The following is a 14,007-nucleotide window of genomic DNA, read 5'->3' as shown; positions in this document are numbered from 1 at the left end:
ATTTGACCTGCGCGTCGTGATGAGGATGAAATGATGATGAAGACAACACATACACCCAGTCCCCGTGCCGTAGGAATTAACCAATTAAGATTAAAATCCCCGACCCGGCCGGGAATCGAATCCGGGACCCTCTGAACGCTGACCGTTCAGCCAACGAACCGGACATAGTCTTCGGTACTGGAATATGAAGCAGTGCTGATCGGCAGTCCTTCCCAGATGTCATCACGGGCTCAATGTGTTCCACATTTTGCCTAGTTTAAGGATTAATATTTAAGTATACATAATTAAAAGTGCTGTATAAAATCAAACGAAATGTAACACAAGTATATTTCCTTCATTTTTACATGAAATGAAATGGCGTATGGTTTTTAGTGCCGGGAGTGTCCGAAGACATGTTCGGCTCGCCAGGTGCAGGTATTTTGAATTGACTCCCGTAGGCAACCTGCTCGTCGTGATGAGGATGAAATGATGATGAAGACGGCACGTACACCGAGCCCCCGTGCCAGCGAAATTAACCAATTATGGTTAAAATTCCCGACCCTGCCGGGAATCGAACCCGGGACCCCTGTGACCAAAGGCCAGCACGCTAACAATTTTAGCCATGGAGCCGGACATTTTTACATTACACTATGTGAACAGAATGAAAAGTGAAAGTACAATTAAATACGTATGATCAGACAAACACTGAGGATGAGAGGCTGTTGACCAATGGGTTCCAAACCCACATATAAAGAAACAAAACATAAATGTTTAGTGGTAATACTATTTCTCAGCACCAGAGATTGAACCAGGGTAAAGTCAACGAGTCATCTTACGTTTCGGTTGAGATATTTTGTTATTCTCTCATGACAGACTGGTTGTGACCTGGCCAAACAGCAAAGGTAGGGAGGAAAAACAGTTGTATGAAGTTAGTACATTATTCAGAATAATGTTCCCCTCGGGCGATGACTACTCCAACCTGTTTCAAAGGCACTGTACACAGAACGTAATGCGGTTACCAGCCAGCATAATGGAAGCAGAGTTCAAATCCAAATTGTTGTGCTGCGCTTTGAGCTTGCTTGTTTACCTGCAGGTCTTATTTCCAATCTGTAGATAACCATTTGTTACTTCAGCGATGTACATTTCTAAATCGTCGTATTAATGTTTAGTACAGAGGGGTAGAGGAATATGGGACGGACCGAGACATTTGGCTACACGGTTGGTATCATGTTGTTGTGAGGACAGTCAAAGAATCTGTTGGAGAAAGAAAAAATATGGATATGAATATTAAGAGCTGAGATGAAGAAAACTAGAAAGGTGGAAGGAACACATTAAAAATCTCTACAGGGGGTAAGAATTTGTTAGACACGTGCTGAAAAGTGCAAAGACTGTGGACGGTGACGAAGAAGAAAGAGGAGACCCACTTGTGAGATGAGAACTGAATAGGGCTATGAAGGATATAAACAATAATAAAACACCTGTAACTGATTATACTCCATAAGAGCTATTGGTGGCATTAGAATAAGCATAAATTCCCTGGCTATTTCGTTTAATTTGTCATTTGATTTGCTTTCAGGGCTGTCGCCCGAGTGGTATATTCCCTATCACTTATTTACCTATGTTTTAAATAATTTTAAAGAAGTTGGAAATTTATCGAAGATACCCCGTGAGAAATTATTCCAATCGCTAATTTCTCTTATTTCGATATCTAAGAAAGTACGAACCATAAAAGGATATCGTATGTCCTCAGCTACCGGGTGCAAATATTTAATTTGCCGGCATCTGGCTGTCTGCTCGTCAATTTCGACGTTCCGTTGTACTCTAGGCCTACTGGATGGCAAAGAAATCTAATCTCACTTGGGCATTTATGCCTGAGTTTTAATGAATTTTTTCGGGTAGGCACAAAATGTGTCACCAGAGAGATCTTTTACATCCCGACATCGTACGATATGCAGTGTCGAATGGACAAATCCTTCAAATATCCGACTACCTCCGCCGGGTTTGAACCGACATCTTAGGATCCGGAGACCGACACTGCACCACTAATCCGCAAAGATAGCTAGCACAAACCATTAAGGTTCATTCAGCCTACACCAAAAATGAGTAACAGTTAATTCCTTTGGGCAAAGGTGGCCAGGCTTAGATCTAACAACTCTACCTCACCAAGTGCCGCGGTTACAGACAGTGAAAGCCTTTAGCTTCCACCCCTCCCAAGGCCTTCAAAGCCGGTACGGAGATGAACTTGCTTAGTTGCTATCTTTTCGATCATTACAGTTTCCTTTTCCTCTAATGATGTTCTTTAACCCAGAACACCTCTTATCCACATGCCATTTCGATTAATGTATTTATAATTATATTTGTTTGACGCATTTGAAGAACTTTAAGGACTTCAATTGAATCTGCTATATAATGTCAATCGAGTGAGTTGCCCGATAAATTTGGGTCACATAACTCTCAGCTTCCATTTGGGAGATATCGTTGGATCCGTGGCTTCCCATTTTCACACCAGACAAATGCCGGGGATGCACCTCAGATAAGGCCATGGTCAAATTCTTCCCCATTTCAACCCTTTCCTCTCCCTTCGTGCCATTAAATCTGTCTGTGCTGGTGTGACGCAAAACAAATAGCAAGGAAACTGCTACTTTAGCGTAGGATCGTCCGAGTGTAATATTTGAGGAGTGTATTATGAAAGACGGACGACTCCAGTTCCTCCACGATTGAGATTTTGGTTAGTTATTAGAGGGGTAATTTTAATATGGCATCCTTTAGCTTCAATAACATACGGAATATACGGATTGACCCTGCGACATAAGCGGACCACTCCAGCGAAGGCCAATCAGTTGCTCGTATTACTTGTTATCATTCTCCCTATAATGCATCACTCTTCCAAATGCATTGATGAATTTGGTGATATATCCTAAAGTAAAAGCGATATTATTGGAGAAAATCTGAAAATATTTTAATGGAAAGTGATATTCAAGTAGTTCCGTCTCAGGAAGCAAGGAAACTGTGCCAGAGAAGACTACCAGGTCCTTGGATCTTGGTACTCCTTTGGCAATAATAAGAAAGGTTAAATCCTAATAAAATGCTATTCGTTGTATAGTGAATCGAAAGACGCTGAAAATCTTCCGGATAAGCACCAGGGATGAAAGTACAAGGAGATTGTGACACTTCAATGGTATGGAGCCATATTAGAAGGAGATAAGCGCTGATGATTGTGATCTTCGCGAGAGCATGGAAGTAGGTCATAGTGGTGAAAAGGTCTTGGTCGACGTGGTTTGGACTATGTTCTTGTGTGTCATAGATTTCATAAATTAAATTACTTGTTTTATTTGCGTTACATATTTTACATTGGATTCGAGTTTTCGATTAAATAAGAGGAAATCATAGGCTACTACTTTCAAAACGGCTTTTTTTCCTGTATGTCAACATTTTTCTGTCAACCTTTTCCTAATCCATAACAGTTCAAAACCACAAAAATAATTTAAAAGTATGCAAAAAATTACCAGCACACCCAAACTGTGTTTCATTAGTGGACTACGTTTCTTTATAAATGGCTGCATTGACTTTTAAAAACGACAGCTCTAATGTAGTGCAACAAATACGGACAACTCCATTTTTAAAAACTACTGTCAAAATATGCTATATGGATTAAAATGACACATTAAAATACTCGTATGTATATTGTTCAAAGTCCTAGAAGTATCAGTAGAAACTTCTAGTTATTTAGCTATACTATATTTTAAAATATCAGCTTTTGGTCTCTGCTGTAAAAAGTAAGAAAGGGATTGTCCATCTTTGACACTGCACGCCTCATTCGAAGCCCCACGATCAGGACGTAAAATGTAGTATTTTTTCTCGAAAGAGTCTATCTCATTTCATCTCTATAAATGGTTATATTGTTTATATTATTATTATTATTATTATTATTATTATTATTATTATTATTATTATTATTATTATTATTATTATTATTATCACAGCTTGAACGGGGCGGGTACGATTGCCTTCTCTATGAACGTATCGGAATGATAGCCGTGTAGCACCTCCCCGCCTTTGCCATCCTCACATTGATTAGCTCTCGCCGCTCGCACACTGACGTCACTTCCGCCACAACGGAATGACACACCAGGCTCAGCAAGATTTCAGTTGGAACACAGCTTATTTGCACGGACCTGTAGGATTGTCTATGTTCCAACGATTAAAATGTATTGAACGAATGATCTTCATAGCTAATAAAAATATGTCATGTTCCTCATTTCCTCCCAGATGTATATTTTAAATTTCCTTCTATAATGAATAAACACGCACGTTAGAAACTATCTCTGAGAAGCTTGAGTCGCAATCCTTCAAACCACTGATTTCTCCATATCACCAAATAGTTTACTAATGGCTTCTTTCCTACTTCCTATATTTTCCACCCGAGAGCATCTGTATTCAAGTTTCAAAATTATTATTATTTAATTTTATTATTATTATTTATTTATTTATTTATTTATTTATTTATTTATTTATTTATTTATTTATTTATTTATTTATTTATTTTTATTTTTATTTTTATTTTGGTGTGGTAGATGGAGAAAATGCAAGCCACCATCCCCACATGTACGTGTACACAAACTCCACTGATTATCTGTATATATTCGACGACCCTCAATCCCCCTCCCGGAAAAAAGACGAAGAGTGTTCACGGATCACGGCTGTCTGCGGCTTGGTCTTTCCAGCTCTGTACATTGTTCAGAATTTGAAAAGAATGGTATTTCTGTATCGGTCATGTCCATAACAACATGGAAATGTACTTTTTACTTTTCCGCAATGTCTGTCTGTCTGTCTGTCTGTCTGTCTGTCTGTCTGTCTGTCTGTCTGTCTGTCTGTCTGTACACGCATCACGAGAAAACGGTTGAAGATAATTTAGTGAAAATCGGTATGCAAAGTCGGGAGATGAGCCGCTACGATCTAGGCTATAAATCCTTTTATTTACGCTCAGTGAAATGGTAGTTTAGGGGAAGGCATGAAATTTAATTCTCAAATATTTATATCATAAGCGGTCTTATGGATAAATACTATATAACTAAAGTTATATAGAATTAAATTTCCGATCAATTATGTCTTATACTTTTTAACCGTACCGGCTATGATAACACAGATATTAATGAATTTGTATTTTTGTAGCTAAGTCCATATCAACGCCGAGCCACGAGAACATGGGTTAACAGAATTTAATGAAAATCTTTATATAGAGTCGGAGAATAAGAAACTACAGTCTGGGCTATAAATAATTTTATTCACCCTATGTAAAATGGTAGTTTAAGGGAAGGCGCCTAAAATTTAATTTTTAAATAACTATGTTATTGGTCCTATCAAAAAGTACTACGTAACAAAAGATATAGACAATACAATTTCCGATCATTTATGTTTTATTCAGTTTTACCGTACCGACTATGATAAGAGTGGTATTTCAGAGTCGGAAGAAAAGTAAATGTGAAGGCCTACAATATTGAAAGCGCATATTACTGATCAACAATAACATTACATTGACCATTGTTTGTTGTGATGTTCTTCGTTTCTTATGGTGCCGCTCAACTCCGATAGATGCGATTACTACTGCGTACCGAGTATAACAGCCTGACTGAATATTGGCGGGAAATAGTTGGGGAGTTGGAAAACTTTCTTCCCTAGCATGCCATTTCTCTGGTTCATACATTTTCTGATACTGCAGGTACGTAACACACTGGTTCATCATAGTATTCCAGCCATTTGATCCCTACTCTGACGCGCTGTTTTGAATTACCTGTATGCACACTTACGACTGAGGCTCACTTAGTAGTAGTAGTAGTAGTATTAGTAGTATGACCTGGTCTACAATTACAATTTAAGCCTATTCCAAATTATAGCACTACACTTCACTAAATAACTGAAAGTCAATCCTGAAAAGAGCCGTTTCTTAAGGAAAGCTTCTTCCTCTTCACTTTCTGAGTAGAGGTGGGTTCGATTCCCACCTCAGCCATCCTCGAAGTGGTTTTCCGTGGATTCTCCACTTCTCCTCCAGGCAAATGCCGGGATGGTACTGTACCATTACGTTACATTAGCGGCCGTAAATGTTCTCAGTTGACCTGCGGAGGCTGAGTAGACCCCGTTCCAGCGTCGTATCACTTTTCAAATTTCGTGGCAGAGCCGAGAATCGGGGCTCCTGGGGTGGCAGCTAATCACACTAACCACTACACCACAGAGGCGGACACTCAAAGTTCCAAAGTAATACATTTCAAGACCGATCCGAGATAAGGTAAAACAGAATTGAAAGTATTGTTTTGTTCTTTTACTACTACTGGTTTTACGTCGCACCGATTCAGACAGGTCTTATGGTGACATAGGGATAGGACAGGACTAGGACTGGAGAGGATGACTTAGTTAAACCGCATCCTCAGCATTCGCTCGGCGTGACAATGGAAAAACCATCTTCAGGGCTGCAGAACATTTTTCGGAATTCAAGGTATCACCTACACGGCCCGAACCACGCAGTGAACTAGCTCAGTGAAAGACTGGTGTTTGGAGAATTGAGACGTACAGAACTCCCGTCAATGGTGTTCTTAAAGAAGTTCATGATCAACTGAATGCGTAACTAAAGGCCGTTTTTCTAAACGATAGATACGTATTCAATACTTATGTTGATTCAATGAGTAGTGAAACTGGGATTTGCAAACACTTACCAAGCCACTTGATACCAAACATCTCTACAGATCTCTAGAGATAGCGGAAAAATATGTTACTCGCACATGTGCGATGCGATTTAACATGGTGGAAATAAATATAAGCTCTTAACTCCTCCGTTGGTGGATGCGGAGTGAGTCTCGGTCCACAACTGGCCACGGCTGTTACATGGTCCGACAGCTCTGCAGTCCAACCGACCAACCGAGCCGCGGAGGGATGACCACGTCTCTACCATGGTTCCACGCCTCTATATTCGGAATACGGGACGGAGTTGGACCTCACGACTGGTCTCCACTGTCGGCTGTTCTGAGAATGGTTTTCCGTGGGTTTCCATTCTCCTGCACTAAGGCGAATGCCACGATAGATCAAGAGGACAAACTGGGGCAAATATTCATTTATAGGAAGGGGAGTTAGGGATTGGAATAACTTACCAAGGGAGATGTTCAATAAATTTCCAATTTCTTTGAAATCATTTAGGAAAACGCTAGGAAAGCAACAGATAGGGAATCTGCCACCTGGGCGACTGCCCTAAATGCAGATCAAGATTGATTGATTGATTGATTGATTGATTGATTGATTGATTGATTGATTGATTGATTGATTGATTGATTGATTGATTGATTGATTGATTGATTGATTGATTGATTGGCGACGGCCGCCACCTCTCTCACCTTCTCCGCATATCTCCCGGCCTGAGAGACGGCTTCACCGTATAAGAGGCCCGCCTCCCCCTTCAGCGGAGGAATGAAAGCATTTTTAGTAGTAGTAGTAGTAGTAGTAGTAGTTAACTCTCCTTTACCTTTTCCAGAAATCATTTCTTCCCCCCTTCAGGTGAAGAAATACTAGAAATTGCTTATAATATCAACAGACCAAGTTTAGTTTGAAGGCGAACTAATTTTATGACTGTATAATGAAGAGGAATGTATATAGAAAGATTTCGTCTGACGAAAGGTATTGTGAATGACCTAGTTTCTCGCAATGAAGCTGATTTATTACCAGCTTCTGAAAGGAGCTATCCATTAACTCCTAATGAACAGGTTTTGTTAACACTCAGATTTTATGCTACGCGATCCTTTCAGATATTTGTGGATGTTTATTTGGGTGTGCATAAAAGTACAGTTCGTAAGATACTGAAGAGGACTCCTACAGCAACTGCGAGACTGAGGCTGCAATGCATGCATATTCTCTCATCTGTTCGGGAAATTCTTGAGGTAAAGATATTTTTTTTTTTTTTAATTAGAGGTTTACCAAATGCCATAGAGTGCATTGACGGTGCTCACATAGGCCTGCGCATTCAGTCTCCTCGTGGTGAAAACGCCACACTCTTCAGAAATCGTTGTTTCCGTTAATTTTTTTCTCGTTTGGTATTCCAGGTTCTTCCTGTTGTGGCTGAAGTCACGTCCACGTATCATAACATACTCACCAAGGCATTTCTATGTAATATTTGGGAGATTACGTATGAAAATTTGCATAGCCATCTGACGACAACATCGTAAACTATTCAAAGCGCTCAGTATCTTATTCATGCCTTAATATATTTGAAAATGGAAGAAACCCGCCATACCGGATATAGGAGTATCTACTCCGTGTAACAACCTGACGGTTGTATCCATCCCCAGAAGTTGTAAACTTAACCGCACCCCCCACCCCCCAGACCACCTGGAAACCGGAAATCCTCTGAGGGGTACAATTTTGGACAGATTAAATAATTCACAGTCTTCTGTGACATAGCCTCACTCATCACTTATTCATACATTACATCGTCTTTACGCCTGAAAAGACCGCTATGACACATCATTGTCGGAAAGATACTGACTCTCAGCATAAAATGCTTATCATTAAGAACGAGAATTCCTATATACACTGGCGGAAAATGAAATAGCAACACCAAGAAGGCAATAGTTTAGAGGAATTAAATTGAGGCTAAGCAGTTATCTGGGTAACACACTTACTTGATTTTTTAACTTGTTTTACGTCGCACCGATACAGATAGGTCGTAGAGGATGGAATAGAATAGCCTAGGAGTGGGAAGGAAGCGGCCGTGACCTTAATTAAGGCACTGCCCCAGCATTTGTCTGGTGTGAAAATGGGAAACCACGGAAAACCATCTTCAGGGGCTGCCGACAATGGGTTCAAACCCACTATCTCCTGAATGCAAGCTCGCAGCTACGCGCCCCGAACCGCACAGCCAACTCTCTCGGTCTATTTTATTAAAATTTCTATCTCACAGGTTCAAGTATGCGGGAGAAAACATGTGACATGGTGGTACATCAATAATCACTGTAGTCGCCACGATTTTGAATGTAGGCATACAAATCTGCATTCATTGTATCGTACAGGTGTGGCATTTGATTTTGTGGGATAATGATCCACGCCTCTTCTACTTGGTCAGCCAAATCAGCAACGGTTAATGCTGGAATTGGATGACGCTGGATTTGTCGTCCCATAATGTCAAATACGTACTCAATGGGCGAAATGTCTGGTGTTCTCGCAGGTCAAGGTGAGTTACATTTTAATTTTGATATTACCTTTAATACGGACCTTGAAATATGAATTTCATTCCTTGTAATCACAAAGTCAACACCGGGCGATGATTAACGCTCACGAAGTGTTCAGCGCGTATTTAAAGCAAGGCCATAGTGGCGCTGCTAGTACCACTCTTCGTCTACTAGCGCGCAAGTCGGATAGGCGTTATCTTTCGGATGTGCAAACACTCCTCCTGAATTTCGCACAACTTCTTCTTGGTGTTGGGATATCATTTTCCGCTAGAGTATATGGGTCATTGAATATTGAACAGTAAGTGAAAGAAGATTTTCAGCTAGGTTTCTTAGCTGAAATATTTTTGTAGGTGCAACGATGATACATCGAAATATCACTCACACACATTCATCGTGTTATCTCAGGAACCACCAAACACACGTGAGTGAAATTTGCTATAGGTGATAAGTAACACATAAGAATCTTTTCGGAAAGAGTACCCCTTAAGATCCGTCGTAATATTCATTGTGACATATGGTCAATACAACCTACCACTTCAAGAACACCACCATCGTCTCACACTCAAGAGGAAACGACAGTACTTGCTGTCAAGGACTGCTATCATTTTTCATTACAATTCACGATATCACATTCTTAACATCATGATGGAACTCCTGTGTGACTGGAAATAGGAGCGGTTATGATCTCTTCGCCACAATTAAAGGAACCCTTCGTGGGTAGCATTACGACATAACAGCAGCCATCATCAATGCTGTAGGGTGGTCACTGAAGGACATCACCAGAGGTGGACCCAGAGGTGGTAGAGTGCATTGAACTTTAAAGTACTGAGCAGGCTGGCCGTGCAGTTATGATCGCGCAGCTGTGATCTTGCGTTCGATACATAGTGGGTTCGAACTCCACTGTCGGCAGTCTTGAAGATGGCTTTTCCGTGATTTCCCTTAATTATCTTAAATAAGGCCACGGCCACTTCCTTCCCACTCCTAGCCCTTTCCTATCCTATCGTTAGCATAAGACCTATGTATGTCGGTGCATCGTAAAACAAATTATAAACATGAAAAATAAACAACTTTAAAGCTTGTGGACTTGTCTAGTTCTTGTAATAAACTCAGAAGAAAATGGAGAATGGGGGCATGATGATTGAGTGGTATCATCGCCGGTTTCTCACCAATGTGTCCGAGGTTCAAATCCCGATCAGGAAATGCGGGATTTTTGAAATGAAGAGTCGTTTCCTTATGGTTAGGATCCCACGTAGAACTGGATGTCTTAAGATTGTAATCACAACATCGACAGCTACGTAAAACTACTATATTGCTTACTTCAGTGGAAGGTGAAAAAATATTTGGAGAAAGCTAGTTGTGTGCTCCAGTTGTTCTACTCTCTCTCTCTGGCACTGTGGGTTCATGTTCCATCCCGAACGGCAGTATCATTGTTTCCTCCACATCATGCAAATGTGACATACACTGAGGCTAATGTGACGATTACAGCAATTCATTCAGAGTGAACGTCCTGAGAATTGTCACAAAACAACTGACCTTGGACAGTGATTATCTTTACTAATTCTCCGTCGTATATGTCTCTCTAAACGGTGATATAACTGGAATATATAAGCTCATGCAAAATGTTCATCCTATTAGTTTATATGAATTTCATCTCCACAGACGCGAGGCAATATGTTGTGTAATCATTAACACTGGAGATGAATAAGTTAGATTATCACTTCTTATCATGTTCGAGGTGATTTTCCTTGATTTTATAATTTGTCTTCTAAAAATGGATGCGTATATGGATTTATTCATTATACAGATATAGATTTATTATGTGTTTATTTTTTATTTATTACTTTGTAAATTTACAATGTAACCACAAAATACAGATTACTGTATGAGGCTGAGTTCACACGTAGATTATATACCGAGGATCTTAACTAGGAAATCTAAAACCGCTAATGTGTACAAATAAGACACAGCCTCCATAAACCCTTATTCAATTTCTGTCATTAAACCACCAGGTCGAGACAATATCATCGGTGCGTGAGCAAAACCTCGTATCCCACAATGCACTTCCTATACATTATTTTCCATTAAGACAGATCACGCCTCCCAGCCATATATGGACATGCAGACCACCAGAACAACTTTTGTTGTGTTCATTTCCCTATGCTAGTGTATAAGGGAAAATGAACCTTAAATACATTATACTGTAGTAGTTCGTAAATACAGTACCTTCCTACAGTGCTGTAAGGTGAGGTTCATTTTTTTTTACACATAAACATAGCAAAATGAACACAACGAAAATTGTTCTGATGGACTGGGAGACGTGACGAGTTTTAAGAAAAATAATGGATAGGAAGAACATTGTGGGATACGAGATTTTGCTCGCGCAGAGACGGTATACTACTTGAAATAGTTCGCATTGAGGAGGCTGGACTAAATCCACACTACGGATAATTTCAAAGTCACTGAAATACGATCTTACTGTGTACTATTTACCCCAGCACGAGGAGAAAGTCTGACCATCTTATTACGTCCTCCAAACATATTGTACTATTAAGGTAAAACTTATAAATAATGAAGTGGATCTCTTTGGTGGTGGCATCAAGAAAATTTAGCACTGTTTTCCGTGTTTGAAGGACAAGCTTCTTTAACGACAGCATTTCTACAATATACATTTCTACTTCGAAGTGGTACTATTTGCAGTGTTATTGGAAAATTTCCGATTTAGCTGAACTATAATAATAATAATAATAATAATAATAATAATAATAATAATAATAATAATAATAATAATAATAATAAACCTATAGCTTCATCTACCGTGTGCTGCCATTACAATTTGAGGCCATCTGGCTGCCTGCTCGACAATTTCGAACGTTTCGTTTTACTCTAGGCTTAGTAGATGGTACAGTAAACCGAATATTTCTTGGGCGTCTATGGCTGAGTTTTAATTAATTTTTTTCGGGCAAACACCAGAGATATTTTACATACCGACATCGTACGACATCGAGTGTCGAATGGACCATTCTCAACACTTTAAAATTCCGACTACCTCCACCGGGTTTGAACCCTATATCTAGGGAGCAGGAGTTAGACACTCTACCACTGATCCACAGAGGCAGCTAACAATTTCAATGAAAATTAACTAAATTAATTGGAAGAGTAAATTATAATATTGTTCTGAGGTACTAAAAATATAGCATAAGGAACAGTTGTTCCAGTGTATAACTTTAATAAGAATTTTCAAAATGTCATACTTTTAATTTTGTCTTAATATTGCGGATTTAATGAAGTATTTTATCCTTGAAGTTCAGTCTCCTACTTTTCTTTCCCAATTGACATAATTTGACTTTAGAAATGTTGTCAGGTTTACATACTGTACTAATGTTTTCCCATGTCCAAAGGCATGATTTCTCCTGTCATTGCCACTGTTTGTTACCATAATATTTTGACGTAAGTAAAACTTGTTACAAGATTTATACGGAAATTAATTCTTCTCTAACATTAGAAAGCGATTCTTGTACTCTATGAACTATGAAGACGAAAGAATGCAATATTACCTGCACCCTGAAGTTGTTTTGAAACAAAATCTCTTACAATGGACCTATTATCTACAAAAATCTCTTCGAAAGTAGAACTGTAGAATCACTGTCCTTTGAAATTCACACTTCTTCAGGTCCTTTTGCGTTTAACTGCAGTAGGCACTTTCTGCCATATACAAAGTTGTTGGTAAAACATTCGTAAGATAGGGGATTTCTAGTGTATTGGTTTGCACAACACAGACGATTTTATATTCAAAGCAATTTATGTTGACAATCATTGTGCAGTAGGATTTCTGATTCAGATTATTATGAAGACCTAAAGGAGACAACATCTAGATCTATCATCCTTATGTCATAGAATCATTTACTGAGCGGCATTAGATGACAAGGTGGAATTCATTAGATAAAAATATTATTTAAACCAGTTGTCGTGTACGTATTATCTGATTTGAATAGTAGACGTTGCTATTCTAGATTTGAAGAGCTACAAAGCGAGTATGGAATGAATTTCTCACAATGAGATGACGTCGGTAGGCGAGATAGTTCAAGTTGACCGCCTAGTAGGAAATATACATCGGCCTTGGACGGTTCTGTCACGTCGTCAAGACAGTAAGGAAAACAAGAAAAAGATAAATTCGGCCAAGACCACTGCTTTGCTAAATATATATGTCGCTATAGTAGATGGAACGTAATGAATAAAATACAAATTTCACTGGATCTTGATCCTACAGCCCATTATCACCTGTCTTGAAAACTTACACTATCTTATGTTTTTACGTCCTGAATATGAATACACTGATAAGGTAATCTCTTCTGAGCAATGTCCTCATAAATCATTCCACCTTTATATCCATGGTATTCTCGACGAGACGCGACAAACGTTGAACAGCCACGTAATAGTAATTCATATCTCCTCCCTGTAGGTTTCATCACCTTGAAAGAACTCATTCACTGTTTGTAGCCACCAATCGTGTAGGTTGTTTTATTTGATTACCCACAACTGTTTTCCACCTCAACATTCCGACTTTATAAATGCTGTTCAATGATGCTATCTATTCCAACCTGCACTTTTTCAGACACACACCTGTTGCAATGCCAAATCTGGTTTTTATTTCTACATTCGGATCCCATTGCTGTGTTAACCATTCATGAATCGTGACACCTTTTCAATGGTGTTTCATCCAATGTGATAACACCGTTGGTAATTTTTCAGCGTGCCCATCACCATGAATTTATTTTCCGGAATGTTTTCCTTGGGGCCAAACTCCATACTTGGTTCGTTGATA

The sequence above is a fragment of the Anabrus simplex genome, chromosome 1 (genome assembly GCF_040414725.1).
Source record: "Anabrus simplex isolate iqAnaSimp1 chromosome 1, ASM4041472v1, whole genome shotgun sequence".
Lineage (NCBI taxonomy): Eukaryota > Metazoa > Arthropoda > Insecta > Orthoptera > Tettigoniidae > Anabrus > Anabrus simplex.
The sequence above is the reverse complement of the archived record's forward strand: the minus strand, read 5'-3'. Positions refer to the sequence as shown.